This window comes from Pongo pygmaeus, chromosome 12 (assembly GCF_028885625.2).
Source record: "Pongo pygmaeus isolate AG05252 chromosome 12, NHGRI_mPonPyg2-v2.0_pri, whole genome shotgun sequence".
Classification (NCBI taxonomy): domain Eukaryota; kingdom Metazoa; phylum Chordata; class Mammalia; order Primates; family Hominidae; genus Pongo; species Pongo pygmaeus.
Genome location: NC_072385.2, coordinates 90,891,866 through 90,908,362, shown reverse-complemented (window position 1 = coordinate 90,908,362; position 16,497 = coordinate 90,891,866). Strand labels below are relative to the sequence as shown.

Genomic DNA, 16,497 nt, shown 5'->3' with positions numbered 1-16,497 from the left:
TGGCAGAAAGTGGAGAAGCAGCACATGGGCACAAACTCTAAAGCTGAGAAGAGGGCATGTGTCCAGGTGCTTCGGGTGTGCTTTGCAGATCCAGGGCTGAAGCCTGGTGTTTAGAGAGTTCTTTTCAGTCTTTCCAAGGTCTCATCCCTGAGCACGTGCATGCCCTGCATCAGGCGGCCTCCTGACTGGCTGAAGAGTAACGCTCGTACTACATGCCAATGAGAAACCACAGCCTGAGATTGTTGAAGCTGTGGCTTGCAGACATTGGTGTTTATAAGAATCATCTGGGGAGCTTGTTACAAAGCATGTTCCTGGGCTACAGCCCCAGAGATTCTATCAACTCTACTGATGAAGTCCTGGAGCTAGACTGTGAGGCAACACAAGAACTAGGTGACCATTTTGTCCAGTTTTAGCCTGAAGGCCTCAACTTCCAGAACATTCCTCAATGCCTGGCAAACCAGGTTGGTTTGTTGCCCTAATGGAAGGTGTTCAGAGAGGCAAGGAGTAGCTGATGAAGTAGTGAAGAATGGTTTCTTGCAGGAGCTGAGGGGGAACGTTTCTCATCCTAGGCATTTGTTTTTGGCTGTGTTCCTGGCCTTGCCTTTGAGCCAGTCTGGGTTTCTCAGGCTCTAAGCCCAGACAGAAGGGGAAGGAAACCGTTGTTTCTTAGACACCTGCAATGAGCTGTCTGCTGCTCTACATTTTTTCTTATCTAATTTATTCCTCAGAAGCCTTTCATGACTCCCGTTTTAGAGACAAGACACTGAGGCTTGATAATGGTTCTGTAATTGCCCAAGCTCAGACATCTGCAAAACGGAGGAGATGACAGCAACAAAATCCACGTGACTCAGAAACCTGGCCCTTTCTAGGTGTTTTGCTGAGTCTGGGGGCAGGGGGGCAGAGATGTGGCTGGGACCTTATCTTGACAGATGTCCCTCAGTCCAGGGGGATGGGGCTCTCTCCTGGGATCTAGGGAAGACCCCAGTGACTAGACAGTGAACTATTTTTTTTTTTAAAAGAATTAAACTATTTTATTTAACATGTCATAGTCATAAAGCAAGTCCATATATTTAGTTTTCTGATATCCTAATGTATTTCCACAAACCTTTTAAGTCTACGATTTTATATAGTTTTCCATCAAGGAGGCAAGATATATGTAATTTCTTTTTTCTTTTTTCTTTTTTTTTTTTTTTGAGATGGATTCTTGATCTGTCACCCAGGCTGGAGTGCAGTGGCGTGATTTCGGCTCACTGCAAGACTCTTCCTCCCGGATTCAAGCAATTCCCCTGCCTCAGCCTCTCGAGTAGCTGGGATTACAGTCACGCACCACCACACCTGGCTAATTTTTGTATTTTTAGTAGAAACGGGGTTTCACCATGTTGGTCAGGATGGTCTCAAACTCCTGACCTCCTGATCTGCCCGCCTTGGCCTCCCAAAGTGCTGGGATTACAGGCATGAGCCACTGCGCCCGGCCTATAATTTCTTTCTACATGTAACTAATTAAAGTTTTTTAAGAGGGTTTAATCTCTAAATCATTAACAGTTTAGTCATAACACCATAGAAACACATTTAAATATTCAGGAAAGAGATTTTTAAGATTATTGCTTAGTCTTATAAAATGGTGAATTTTTTTTTTTTTTTTTGAGACAGAATCTTGCTCTGTCACCTAGGCTGGAGTGCAGTGGCGCGATCTCGGCTCACTGCAACCTCTGCCTCCCGGATTCAAGCAATTCTCCTGCCTCAGCCTTCCAAGTAGCTGGGATTACAGGCATGTGCCACCATGCCCGGCTAATTTTTTTGTATTTTTAGCAGAGATGAGGTTTCACCATATTGGCCAGGCTGGTCTCGAACTCCTGACCTTGTGATCCTCCCACCTCGACCTCCCTAAGTGCTGGGATTACAGGCGTGAGCCACCGTGCCCGGCCTAAAATGGTGAGTTTTAACCAAATTGATACCTCTGTATTCTTATTTATGTTTCCTATACTCTTACATCATACTGCTTGGCAAGTAATGTAAGTTTTGACGTAATTTAAAAATTCAATTAGTTGTAAACAAATTCTAATTTGTTAAACAATTTATATATTCCTCTTTACTTACTATACTACCTCAGAATTAATCCTCCTTTAAAAAGTAATCATCCCACATAGAAAAAACTGCAGAGCTTCATCTCTTAAATATTTTCAAATAATGTAAGAACACAAATCCATGTAAAAACTGATTAAAAATGGACACTTCATCTTCCTTTACTAATTATGGGATAATAGAAAGAAGTAAACATCATGTTCTTAGTGTTTCTCTGTTTAACAGAGAAATACGAAGAAATACTGCAATTATGGTTATGGGATATTTTCTAGCTTCTTCAAGTACAGGACACAACTATGGTTCCTACCAGTAAGAAGAAATGAATAATCAATCTTACATAACACAAAAGAAAGATGAGAGGCACAAAAAGACAAACTGACTTTGGCTTTTAAGACCCTAATGTTAACCCTGAAATGCCAGACTGAGTAACACAACAACAAAACAAAAGATGACAGCAGCAAGCCACCACTTCACACAGTATTAAGAATTCTGAAATACGTAATAGCCTTCCTCCCATGTCCCGCTCAATCTGTTGTGTTGTCTTTTTGTTTTTCCTGCTTTTTGGCTGCAGGCAGTTCAAGGCTTGCCCTCTGCATTGGTTCAGCTTTTCTCATAGTGATCTCAATCTTTGTTGCAGTCATAGTTACATAACTTCACTTTACATCAGTCACACCCCATAATTTCATATTTTGATCAAATTCTTTCTCTCCTTCAAATCCAATGTGCACATTTAACAACGTGCTATTTACTTCTACTCGACTAAGTTCTGGAAGTGAATTTTTAGCATATACTGAAATGGTAACTTCACCTTCAGTCTGATGCCAGTCATCTCTACATGGAACAACATTTTCCCCAGCATCCTTTTCAGCCCATATGTGTTTCCCTGTTGAACAGCCCTCTTGGGCTAAGAATGTATTAAAATCAGAAGTTTTTCTTCTACAACAGCTCCAGTATTTCATCCCCTCATGGAAAATAGGTACTCCAGAATGATACACACAGACTTCTTCTAGACTCTCTAGACCCTGATATGTCTTTGAACACCCTCCATTCTTACATGAGGTCCCAATCTTAATTTCATCAGTCTTCTTGCTTTTTTTTTTTCTGGTGGAGTCTTGCTCTGTTGCCAGGCTGGAGTGCAGTGGTGCAATCTTGGCTCACTGCAACCTCTGCCTCCCAGGTTCAAGCAATTCCCCTGCCTCAGCCTCTCAAGTAGCTGGGACTACAGGTGTGCACCACCATGCCTGGCTAATATTTTGTATTTTTAATAGAGATGGGGTTTCACCATGTTGGCCAGGATGGTCTCGATCTTCTGACCTTGTGATCTGCCCGCCTCGGCCTCCCAAAGTGCTGGGATTACAGGCGTGAGCCACCGCGCTCAGCCTATTCTTCTTTCTTATCTTCTTCATTCCCTGATGACAGTTTAAGTTTATCAGGTGAGGCAGATATTTTTAATTCCAAATTTGTCATTGTTGCATCTGGGCTTGGCCTTTTGATTGCTTCTACTGGCTTCGGGGCTTGAACTATGTGTTCGTGAAATTTGGGTTTCAATTCAGATAGTTCTTTCTTCTCAGTAGTCTTTACTTCAGGTTTGACTGGCTCAGGTGGCTTCTCACTATTATGTCTACCTTTTGTACAGCCTACAATGCTTAAGAAATCAGAAAAATCAGTTGTTCTTCTCTTACATCAAGACCAATCTTTAATGCATCGTGAAAGACTGGAACACCCGGGTGGCATGTGCAAGCATCATCGGAATTGGTCTCAGGATCGAAGCGCTGACCGCAGCCCCGGTTGTAGCACAGCAAGGCCATTTTCTTTTCCCACCGTCACAGGCAAGGCCCAAACACCGGGAACGGCAAGAGGGTGCATTTGCCACTCCCGTGTCGCTGGCATCGGCCTTGACTGAACTGTTAAAGGATTTCTGTGGGCCCGCTCTGAGCCGCCGTTTCTGGTCGTGCAGACGGATTTCTACCACACGGTGGCGCTGCGGCTCTGCCATAGAAGGTTCCCCTCTATCCAGGAGCCAGGCAGGGCCGGCCACAGGACCAGCCTCCGACAGCGATTTCATCCGCACCCTGCGGGGCAACGTGGGGCCTATCCGTAGCTTTCAGCCTTTCCTGGACCCTACCAGGACAAGAACAGCGGGGAGAGGTACGAAGAAGGTCTGGAGAGGAGGAGGCTTGGGACAATGCAGAGTCCTGGTAGTGAGGGTGACCGCTGACCGCTGTCAGGAGGGACATGGACCGCTGCCGGGGAATCATGGGATTTCCCACTGGCCTAGTCATCTCCCACGCCGGGAAAAGGGAAGAGCTGCTCCCCCATGGCGTGTGCGGGTGGGAAGGGTCTCGGGCAGAGAATAGGCACTTTTTCTGTCCTCCCGGCTGTTTCCGCCAAGTGAAGACCTGGGCTGGAAGAGCCAGGAGCAAAGAGGAGAGTCGGGTGCTCAGCACCCAGCGGGAGAGGATGCAGCCCGGTCATCGCACACCTGCTGACCACGCAACATCCTCTGCTAGTTCCCCCCACATACTCCGCCTGCAGCTGCCATTTGGGAAGATGACTCTTGCCTCTTTCACCGTCTGTTTTGTAGATTAGGACTCACTTACGGGCCTAGGGCAGGACTCGGCTCTTCCAGATCCTTATCGAAAAGTAACATCACACTTGTGTCCAGGGGTTCGAGACCAGCCTGGGCAACAGGACAAACCCCTTTCTCTACAAAAACAAAAAACAAACAAACAAACAAAAAACACACAAAATCTGTGTGGAAGGTGTGTGAACCCTTGGGAAACAGAGTTGCTGTACACGTGTATCAGGCCCTGAGCCAGCTGCAGGGTGGGCATTACTGCCTGGTGCCCTCCGCCCTCACTTGGCCTCCCTGGATGTTGGGGATGGCCCTGTAAACCTTGTTCATAGGGGTCCCTCGTTTTCTGGGACACCTCATCTGAGCACTGAGGAGGGGACACAACTCTTGGCTGGGAAGCAGGAGACTGAGCATTGCCTTCAAGCCATCCCCACACATGTGACCTCAGTCAGCATTCTGCCCTTTCGTGGGTGTCAGTTGTCTCGTCCATAAAATGGGATGATGTTCTTGTTCCAGCCGGCATACTGGACGACTAAATGAGGGAACAGGTAAGAAGCTGCATTGGAAAAAGGAACCATTCAGCTGCAAGACATCCTGGTGCAGTTCCCCCAGGGCTAATGGGGTTTGGTTGCCCACCTGGGCTGTGTCTCTTCGTGGCGCCAGCAGGTGGCAGCACTGCCTTTGCATGTGCCGGCTCCACCTCTGGCCTCTCCCAGACATGCAGCGTGTAGGGCAGGGGACCATTCTTCACCCAATTCAATTCAGGGGTCACTGGAAGGAGGGATCTGAAATGCCCTGAATGGGAAGGGCCTGCAAAGAAAATGAAAATCTCATTCCTCCCCTCAAAAAAACACAGATAAGCCAGGAGGGCAGAATCTGGTGCGTGAGCCCAAGAGGGCTAATGTGACCACTTAGGTTGAAGGGGAACCTTACCTCTCTCCGCCACAACTGTGTCCCCCACCACCTGGAGGAGGGAACTGGGGATCCAGAAGGCTTGGGTCCTTGTCTTTGGTTGGAAAAGTCAGCCGGCATTGCAGTGGGGCAGCAGAAACTCCTCTATTTTTGTGTGTGCAACAGGGTTGAAAACTTAATTCACTCTATAATTTATTTCTGCAGAAAAAAGGTAATTTCATTATTTATGAGTCTATAATGAATCTGGCCTTTCTTCCAACCCCTGCCTGATGATAAGCAAGAAAAACAATGACATTTTCAACTTGATTTGAATATCCTGGGGCCAGAGAGTTTAGCTGGTCTTGTTAAGTGATCTTATTAATTTCTCTTGGATAAAATGCTTAGTTCTCAGACTGCTTTCCCCAGCTTCTCCCACTATGGTGCTGCTGGGGTTTTGTAGACAGACAAGGGCAGCTTGTGCGGCATCTGGTAGGAGGCATGAGTTGGGATCCTGGGGTGTGGTGTCCTCTGGACCCAGCAAGGTCCCCTGTCCCTCCTGGCCACTGATCATACTAGAAGCTGACTTTATGAAACTCATGGTCCAATCCCTCCTGATCTGACTAGAGCCCCTGTGGTGCCCCTGGCTGGCCAGCCCTCCTGTGCCTGGGCCCCTCCTCCCCACCAAGTCTCCTAGCTGTGCCACCATGGCCCCGGCAGGGCTGCTGGCTCACAGGAATGGAAGTTGGCTTTGAAAGCTGAACTTCAGTGGTGCCTCTCCCTTACCGGGGAGCCCTGGTGCTGGAGGCAGAGGCCGGGTTGGTTTGCAGCTGCCTGGGATGCCACTTCTTCCCAGAGTTCCAATGTGAGTTGGGGACAAGGGCTTCTTTCTCTCGGGGAGGGGTGAGTGGGCCAGTGCTTGGCTCTGCTTGTTTGTTATCCTTCTAATCCCCTTCGTACCATCCCCTGGGCAGGAAGGAGGGGACCAACACTCTTCCTCTTCTTGCTCAGTCATCCATTACATAAAACTCCAGGGCCACACCCAAGGAGAGGGATGAGGGAATCCAGGAAACATGCTCTCAAGAGAATAGCCTGCTTTAAAAGACTTTGGATCTGCAGCATAATCCTATTTTGCATGTCAAATGCCAAACATTACCACATTTTTTCTTCTGTGCATTCTGTCTATATCAAACATTAATCCTGGTCTCTCTTTAAGCAGAGATGCATGCCTCAGGCCAATGAAGATGAAGATCATGTACCCATCAAGGCAAAAGAGAAAAGCATTGCACTCCAGCCCGGGCAACAGAATTATTATTATTATTTTTTAAGAGACAGGATATCATTCTATTGCCCAGGCTGGAGTACAGTGGTGTGATCATAGCTCACTGTAACCTCAAATGCGTGGACTCAAGTGCTCCTCCTACCTCAGCCTCTGAGTACCTGGGACTATAGGTGTGTGCCACCACACCTGGCTAATTTTTCTATTTTTGTTTTTAATAGATGGGGTCTTGCTGTGCCGCCCAGGCTGGTCTTGAACTCCTGAGCTCAAGCAATCCCCTTGCCTCAGCTTCCAAAGTATGGGGATTATAGGCGTGAGCCATCGTGCCTGGCCCAAAATTTTTCAAATATCATCCTTTTAAGCTTCAAATGTTACCAACATTGGCTAATGCAACCCGAGGAGACATAACACATAAAACATGGGGAGTTTATCCACAAGGAGAATTCACTATCTTGCTGGTGTTAGGCTCTGTCCTTCCAGGGAGGATACGCCATGAGTCAGAAGTAGATGCCACTCAGCAAAAAAAACAAAAAAGAAAAAAAGAAAAAAAAATCACACCCCTCTGTAAAGATGGCCTGGCCCAGTAGGAACCCCTGCAGAGCTCAAGGACTCTCAAAAGGAGGCTCTTAGCCTGGGGCCAAGGCAAGACCAATTCATAGGATGAAAGGAAGGCTGTGATTGGTGGGCTCTTGTCCAGGCTCCTCATTTGTCCTTTCCTACTGGAGGAATGTGACATGGGCAATTCAAGCCAATAGGGAACTTCGGGAAGGGGCTGGTAGTGGGTTTCATTCACTGCTTTCCCTCACGTGACTCCCTCAGGAAGGGGGTCTTACTGGGCAGGGCTGAGGCAGATGGCCACACTTACAGGTACTCACTGGCACATGTGGCTGGATGTGGGGGTGGGATGGGGTAAATAACCATACCTACCTCATGTAGTTGTTGCAAGGATGAAATTACTTAATCCTTTTTTTTTTGAGAAGTCAGGCTCTGTCACCCAGGCTAGAGTGCAGTGGCACGATCTCAGCTCACAGCAACCTCCGCCTCCCTGGTTCAAGCAATTCTTCTGCCTCAGCTTCCCAAGTAGCAAAGATTATAGATGCCTGCCACCATGCCCAGCTAATTTTTGTATTTTTAGTAGAGACAGGGTTTCGCTGTGTTGGCCAGGCTGGTCTCGAACTCCTGACCTCAAGTGATCCATCTGAGAGACAGGACCAGCTGGATTTCCTAGGTCGACTAAGACTCCCTAAGCCTAGCTGGGAAGGTGACCACGTCCACCTTTAAACAAGGGGCTTGCAACTTAGCTCACACCAACCAATCAGGTAGTAAAGAGAACGCACTAAAAAGCTAATTAGGCAAAAACAGGAGGTAAAGAAATAGCCAATCATCTATCGCCTGAGAGCACAGCGGGAGGGACAATGATCGGGATGTAAACCCAGGCATGCGAGCTACCCTCTTTGGGTCCCCTCCCTTTGTATGGGAGCTCTGTTTTCACTCTATTAAATCTTGCAACAGCACTCTCTTCTGGTCTGTGTTTGTTACGGCTCAAGCTGAGCTTTCGCTCGCTGTCCACCACTGCTCTTTGCCACCGTCGCAGACCTGCCGCTGACTTCCATCCCTCCAGATCCGGCAGGGTGTCCGCTGTGCTCCTCATCCAGCGAGGCGCCCACTGCCGCTCCCGATCGGGCTAAAGGCTTGCCATTGTTCCTGCATGGCTAAGTGCCCGGGTTCATTCTAATCGAGCTGAACACTAGTCACTGGGTTCCACGGTTCTCTTCTGTAACCCACGGCTTCTAATAGAGCTTTAACACTCACCTCATGGCCCAAGATTCCATTCCTTGGAATCCGTGAGGCCAAGAACCCCAGGTCAGAGAACATTAGGCTTGCCACCATCTTGGAAGCGGCCTGCTGCCATTTTGGAAGCAGCTGGCCACCATCTTGGGAGCTCTGGGAGCAACGACCCCCGGGTAACATGTCCACATCGGCCTCCCAAACTTAATCCTATTTATAGTGTTAGAACAATGCCTATGATATAGTAAATCAGGCTGGATGTGTACTTGCCATTTACATCCACGTATGTGTATGTTTCCATGTGAATACCTGTAGAACTTACTGCCTGACATAGAAGGCACTCAATAGATGCCAGCTGTTCTTATCACTGGACACACAGAAACATAGACACAGACACCTAGATGAGTATATCTTCATAAACAAAGACATAAAGACACCGCTATACCTTTACTAGATACACTTGAATTTACATTTGCAGATGCGGATATACACAGTCACACATCATAATTATAACTAACACCTATTGGAAATTTACTATATCATAGGCATTGTTCTAACACTATAGAAAGGATTATGTAATTTCATCCTTGCAACAACTGCATGAGACAGGTATGGTTATTTACTCCCACATAGAGGTCAATTGAGTCACATAGAGGTCAACTCAAGGTCACAAAGCCAGTAATTGGTAGACTTTGGATTCAAGGCCAGGCAGTCCGGCCTCAGAGCCTGCACATGTAACCAGTGGCAATTCTGCTCACAGACACCCACTGTCTTCCACACAGGCTCAGTCATAGGCCTTCACCCAGGCAAAAAGAAATCTCCCACCTACAAGTAGACGCACTTCCATGGTCACAAAACTGACGTGGGATCCTTGCACACGCATGTGGAGCCAGAGGCTCTGTCTGAGCCTTGCAGAAACTCCTAGGGTTCAGATTAACTGGTCGAATGTGATAGTGTTTTTTCTTGGTGAGTGGGCTTCCAAACAGCTCTGATTCTGCACCTGTCCAGGTGTCAGGTTAATAGCCCCCACTTTTTTGAGGGACTTGGGGAGGAGGCCAGTTCTGTCTTTACCTCTAGTGGCTAAATCAAGTTTTGGCCTTGTCTGAGGGTTTCAGGATCCCTGGTCGTTTCCCACCTGTTTGTCCTCTGTGAGTGCTGGATATTGCCTGTGGGTGGATTTTTTAAATTTTAATTATTATTATTATTATTATTATTTTTTTTTTTTTGAGAAAAGGTCTTGCTCTGTCACCCAGGCTGGACTACAGTGGCATAATCGCTGGTCACTGCAGCCTGGATCTTCTGGGCCCAAGCCATCCACATGCCTCAACCTCTTGAGTAGCTGGAACCACAGATGGGCACCACCTCAACTGGCTTAAAAAATTTTTTTTGGTGGGGCGTGGTGGGATCACAAAGTGCCTGTAATCCCATCACTTTGGTAGGCTGAGGTGGGTGGATCACAAGGTCAGGAGTTCGAGACCATCCTGACCAACATGGTGAAACCCTCCTCTCTACTAAAAATACAAAAATTAGCCGAGTGTGATGGTGCATGCCTGTAATACCAGCTATTTAGGAGGCTGAGACAGGAGAATCGCTTGAACCTGGAGGCAGAGGTTGCAGGGAGTGGAGATTGTGCCACTGCACTCCAGCCTGGGTGACAGAGTGAAACTCTCTCAAAAAAAAAATTTTTTTTTTTTTAAGATAGAGACAGGGCGGTCTCACTATGTTGCCCAGGCTGGTCTTGAACTCCTAGGCTCAAGTAATCCCCTTATCTCGGCTCCCTAAAGTATTGGGGTTACTGGTGTGAGCCACTGTGCCCAGTGCCTGTGGATGGTTCATCTTAATTTCTTTGCGCTTTTCCAATTCTAGGTTTTGTTCCTCACCTTAATCCCAGGGCCAGGTGTCCCTAGCTGGAGGCTTTGAGGTGGGCCCACTTGGGAAGTCCTCTGGGCTTCCTGGGGCCTGGGGGACAGGTCTGTGCACAAAGGGGAGGGCAAGGAGGTACAGCCAAAGCTTGCAGCCCGGGGGGTCACCTTGATGGCTTACGATGGCCTCTGGCTGAGTGGACACTGGGCTGCATGTGGGCTTTGACCTGAGGCCAGGCTTAGGGGAGCACAGGGAGAAACTAGAGTGAGCTGCTCCGCAGATGATGGGTGGGCCTCTCAGCACCCTGCCCCAGCCCTGCTCCTCTGCGCTTCGCTGATGTGCTTGCCCAGGTGTTCCTTCTGGCCCTGATAAGTGCCCATCTTCTCTTCTGGCTGCTGCAGTTCTTCCAGCCCTTGTCTTGGTCAGACACTCATTTACTAGTTCTACCGACATCCACCCCTAAAGAGGAGTCTAAGTGGAGGCCCACAGGCTGTATGTATGGAGAGTTAAAGTTATAAATCAAGCTGACAAACTTAAATAAAATATGTTGTATCCTTCAACCTCGACAAATTCACCTTCAAAATGAGAGCATTGAAAATGCACATGAACATGAGTTACAATATTTTTTTTTTTTTGAGATGGCGTCTTGCTCTGTTGCTCAGGCTGGAGTGCAGTGGTGCAATCTTGGCTCACTGCAACCTCCGCCTCTCAGGTTCAAGCAATTCTCCTGCCTCAGCCTCCTGAGTAGCTGGGATTACAGGCGTGCACCACCACGCCTAGCTAATTTTTGTATTTTTAGTAGAGATGGGGTTTCACCATATTGACCAGGATGGTCTCGACTTCTTGACCTTGTGATCTGCCCACCTCAGCCTCCCAAAGTGTTGGGATGTATGGGTGTGAGCCAATGCGCCTGGCCGAATTATAATTTTTATATGACTTCAAGTCTGCACAATATTGAAGAAAACTGAATTTAGTTATGATGAAGCCCCTCAGAGGATTCCCAATAGAATGGGAGTGTCTGTTGCAGTTATCCTGTGCCCGCCTTGTTGCTGTATGTTGGCTAAGGGGGAAGACAACTTGTCTCTTTAGCTCACAGATCTTCAGGGCAAAAGGAACCCTCTCTAAAGAACCACACCTGAGGGGCCTTATTTACACCTGGACCTGAGTTAGAGGTTGAGGTCCTGGATTTGGAGCCTGAGCCTGAAGCTTTCATGGCTGATACCTTAAGGGTCTTGGAAGGTGAGTGTATTTTGCACGTGGGAGGTATGTGATTCACGGGAGGCAGATGGCAGACATTGTGGCAGCTAGTCTTTCAAGATAGGCCTCCTGTGTTCACACCTCTAGTATGCCCAACCTTGTGTGGTCCCCTCTCTTAAATTCTGCGGATAAGCCAGTGATGTTTGGGCAAGGAATAAAGACATTTATTACATTTCATAAGTTAGTGTATATTTACTCTCTAGAATTCATTTCTTTGCCTTAACTTCAGCAAAATTAGTAATCATGTTTTTATAATAGCAAACTCATCATTTGTGTTCCAGTGACAGTGCTGATCTACGGGATGAAAGAGAAAATGAGCTTGTGTCAGAGTTGTTTCAGTCATCTGTGCTACGTAACAAACTTCCCCAAAACTTAGGGGCTGAGAACCACCAACATTTGATTATTGTGTGTTTCTGTGGCTTGGCTGGGTTTAGCTGAGCAGCTTTTCTGCTGCCTGTGCTTGGGAATTCTCATGTAGCTGTGGTTGAGTGGTGGACGAGGCCGGGATCATTAGGAGGCTCAGCTGGGAGGCAGGGACATCCGCTCCTTTCTCCCTCTGTGTGTAATCTCTGGTCTTCTCTCTCCAGTAGAGTTGCTGGTGACTCCAAGGTGGTAGCTGGACTTCTTACATGGCTGGTGCTCAGGACTCACAGAAATGAGTAATTTAAAAGGGAGGAAGAGGAAGCTGCCAGTCCTCCTAAAGGGTCCATCCAAAAGTTATGCAACTACTTCCACTGCATTGTATTTGTTAGATGAGTCACAGGCCAGCCCAGATTCGTTGTGGGAGGACCACACAAGGTATAAATACCAGGAGGTCTTGTTCACTGGGGCCTTCTTTGGAAGGCTGGGACCACAGTGCTAGAAGTGGTGTGTTGTAAGAAAAACCTAAAACCTGTAGTGTACTGAAATCTTGAGACAGAGTGAGGAAATATATTGGAGGCTGGAGAACAAAAGGCCTGGGAGAGGCACTGGCAGAAGAGTTAAGTGAGTCCCTCACCTGCAATGATGTGGACATAGAAAAGGGCACCCAATGAGCTTGGGGATCTGGCTAGGGCGATTTCAAGGCGGATCTTTTGAAAGTGATATTTAATAATTAGCTTCTTCCACCCAACTCTGATAAAATAGGAAGAGTCTGGGCGTGGTGGCTCCTCGTGCCTGTAATCCCAGCACTTTGGGAGGCCGAGGTGGGCGGATCACTTGAGGTCAGGAGTTGGAGACCAGCCTGGCCAACATGGTGAAACCCCGTTCCTAGCAAAAATATAAAAAATTAGCTGGGTGTGGTGGCACACGCCTGTAATCCCAGCTACTCAGGAGGCTGCGGCAGGAAAATCACTTGAACCCGGCAGGCGGAGGTTGCAGTGAGCTGAGATCGCACCACTGCACTCCAGCCTGGGTGACAGAGGGAGGCTCCGTCTCAAAAATAAATAAAAAATAAATAAAGTAGGAAGAGATAGAGATGAACTAAAGAAGGAACTATTTAGGTTTTGAGCAGAATTTTGGAAATGCAAGGAGCCCAGGACTGTTGTTCCAGCCAGTAAAAGGCTCTCAAAATAAGAAATGGTCTCAGAGCAAAGATAAAATTTAGGGCACTACCCATAAATTGTGGCGTTGGGTAAATGTGAAATCAAGAATGTGGCTGTAAAACCCTTTATTAAAACCTCAGAAAAATTTAAGGGCATTATTTTTGTAGACCCTTTGGATAGACAAAAGGGCTTCTGAGAATATTTTTTCCCCCCTTGAGACAGGGTCTTGCAATGTTGTCCAGGCTGGCTTCCAACTCTTAGGTACAAAGAGTCCTCTTGAGCAGCTGGGACCACAAGCACACACCGCCACGCCCAGTAAAGAATCCTCAGAGTATACATCTTAGATCCTCTCTGCTAGACAATAGGAATTCTAAGAATCCCACAGCAACCTCACAAGTGGCTTAAAGTAGAAAAAGGCCTCCTAGGGGAGAAATGGGGGTATGGCTATTGTCTCAAGGAGTAAATTATCATTTGATATTTAAGAAACCCACAAGTTTTTGAAAGAATTGTATCAAGTTGGGTGGAAAGGGACAGAGACAGTTCAAAATGCAGCAGACCCTGGTCATTTGTTTTTTTCTTTTTTTTTTTTTTTTGAGATGGAGTCTCACTCTGCTGCCCAGGCTAGAGTGCAGTGGCACGATTTCAGCTCACTGCAACCTCCACCTCCCAGATTCAAGTGATTCTCCTGCCTCAGCCTCCCGAGTAGCTGGGATTACATATGTATGCAACCACACCTGACTAATTTTTGTATTTTTAGTAGAGACAGAGTTTCACCATGTTGGCCAGGCTGGTCTCGAACTCCTGACCTCAGGTGATCCACCCACCTCAGCCTCCCAAAGTGCTGGGATTACAGGCGTGAGCCACTGTGCCCAGCTGCCCTGGTCATTTCTTATGGAGAAGGAAGGATAATTGAGTGTGAGCCAACAACTAGGGACAGCCCCTTCCTGAGAGCAGGACCAGGTCTAATGAAGACACTGGTGACATGTGCCTGGCTTGCTTTCAGAATTGCACTGTGCAAGTTTCTTCTCCTTTTTGAATGGGAGTGTCTGTTGCCGTTATCCTGTGTCCACTTTGTTGCTGTACGTTGGCTATGGGGGAATATAACTTGTCTCTTTAGCTCACAGATCTTCAGGGCAAAAGGAACCCTCTCTAAAGAACCACACCTGAGGGGCCTTATTTGCACCTGGACCTGAGTTAGAGGTTGAGGTCCTGGATTTGGAGCCTGAACCTGAAGGCTTCATGGCTGATACCTTAAGGGTCTTGGAAGGTGAGTGTATTTTGCACGTGGGAGGTATGTGATTCATGGGAGGCAGAGGGCAGACATTGTGGCAGCTAGTCTTCCAAGATAGCACCCCCGTGTTCACACCCCTAGTATGCCCAACCTTGTGTAGTCCCCTCTCTTAACTCCGGGTTGTCTCTGTGACTCGTTTTTGACCAACAGAAAGCAGTGACGGTGAGGCTGCGTGACTTCTGAGGATAGGCCATGGGAAGCCTTTTGCCTTTCAGCTGGGTCTGTTAGAAAGCTTGCTCTGGGGTAAGCCAGCTATCATCTTAGAAATTTGATTCCTCTGAGACCGTTATACTATAAGGAAGCCAAGATAGCCACATGGAAAAGCCACATGGAGAAAGCAATAGATTCAGCCAGATACCACTTGTTCCAGCCATCCCAGATGAGGCCCGAGATAGGTGAAAGAAGATGCTGCCATCTTGGATGTGCAGTCCAGTTGAGCCAACGTTTGACTCTAGACCAAGGGTGTCCAATCTTTTGGCTTCTGTGGGCCACATTGGAAGAAGAAGGACTGTCTTGGGCCACACATAAAATACACTAACAATAGCTGATGAGCTAAAAACAAAAATCACACACACAGAAAAAACTCATAATGTTTTTAGAAAGTTTATGGGCTGGGCATGGTGGCTCATGCCTGTAACCCCAGCATTGCAGGAGGCTGAGGCGGGTGGAACACCTGAGGTCAGGCGTTCAAGACCAACCTGGCCAACATGATGAAACCTTGTCTCTACTACAAATACAAAAATTAGCTGGGCGTGGTCGTGGGCGCCTGTAATCCCAGCTACTTGGGAGGCTTAGATAGGAGAATCACTTGAACCCGGGAGGCAGAGGTTGCAGCGAGTCAAGATCACGCCATTGCATTCCAGCCTGGGCAACAAAAGCAAAGCTCCATCTCAAAAAAAAAAAAAAAAAAAAAGAAAGTTTACGAATTTGTGTTGGCCTGCATTCAAAGCCATCCAGGGTCTCATGCAGCCCCTAGGCTGCAGGTTGGACAAGCTTGCTCTAGATCCTGTTGCCATTTGTCTGCAACCACATGAGAGACCTGTCCCCATAAGCGACCACTAAGTCCAGGTAACCCTGAGAGCTAAAAATATTTTATTTTATTAAAAATAATTGTTTTTAATTAAAAGCCTCTTTTGTGTGGAGATGGGGGCCTCTCTATGTTGCCCAGGCTGGTCTTGAACTCCTGGCCTCAAGTGATCCTCCTGCCTCAGCCTCCCAAAGTGCTGGGATTACAGGAGTGAGCCACCATGCCTGGCCAATTGATTTTAAAGCACTAAGTTTTGGGGTTATGAAGCAATGATAACCAAAATAATACAAAATTGTACCTATTTTAATAAAAATGTAAATTAAAGTAAATTGTAAAAGATCAAAGCTTAAAATTACTTGTCTTGTAAGTGTTAAAAATTATTTTTTCTTAAAATCTTCAAAATTATCTATTAAAATGAAAAGGCAAACATAACTAATAGTATAACCGATCAACTTTATCTAATACATACAACATTTAAATAAGATGTTTAAGTGAAGCTAAATTTTAAATGTAAGTCTTGAAAATGTAATGAAGTCTTACTAAACATTTTTACAAAAGTAAACTCATTTACAATTGTAGCATTGTTCCATGTCTGTCTAGTTGCCAGTGTAAAGCATCAGTGTCATGCTTCATGCATGTTATATCTTGACCTGCATGTGTGCAAATGTAGGCAAATTATGAATTATTCATATTGGAAAATGCTCCTCAGCTGCCATGTGCATCTATAGCAAATACTGTGCTAATGTGTGAGTACCTCTGCAACCACAAAGAAAAGCAAGAAAGTGGATCTTGCCACCACTGGGATCTGCCACTTCTCTTGCATTCTTGCTATGTGAGAGGAAGGATTTGATCAATGCCTTTTCTCTTACCTTAGTGTGCACACCACCCACTCCTCGCTATACTCCAGAGCCAGGGCAGTGTCTG

General features: G+C 46.8%; 1 pseudogene; it reads right to left on the bottom strand.

The window, feature by feature from the left end:
- Positions 1 to 2,606: 2,606 nt before the first annotated feature.
- On the bottom strand, positions 2,607 to 3,972 carry LOC129030176 (cysteine and histidine-rich domain-containing protein 1-like; annotated as a pseudogene).
- Positions 3,973 to 16,497: the final 12,525 nt, after the last annotated feature.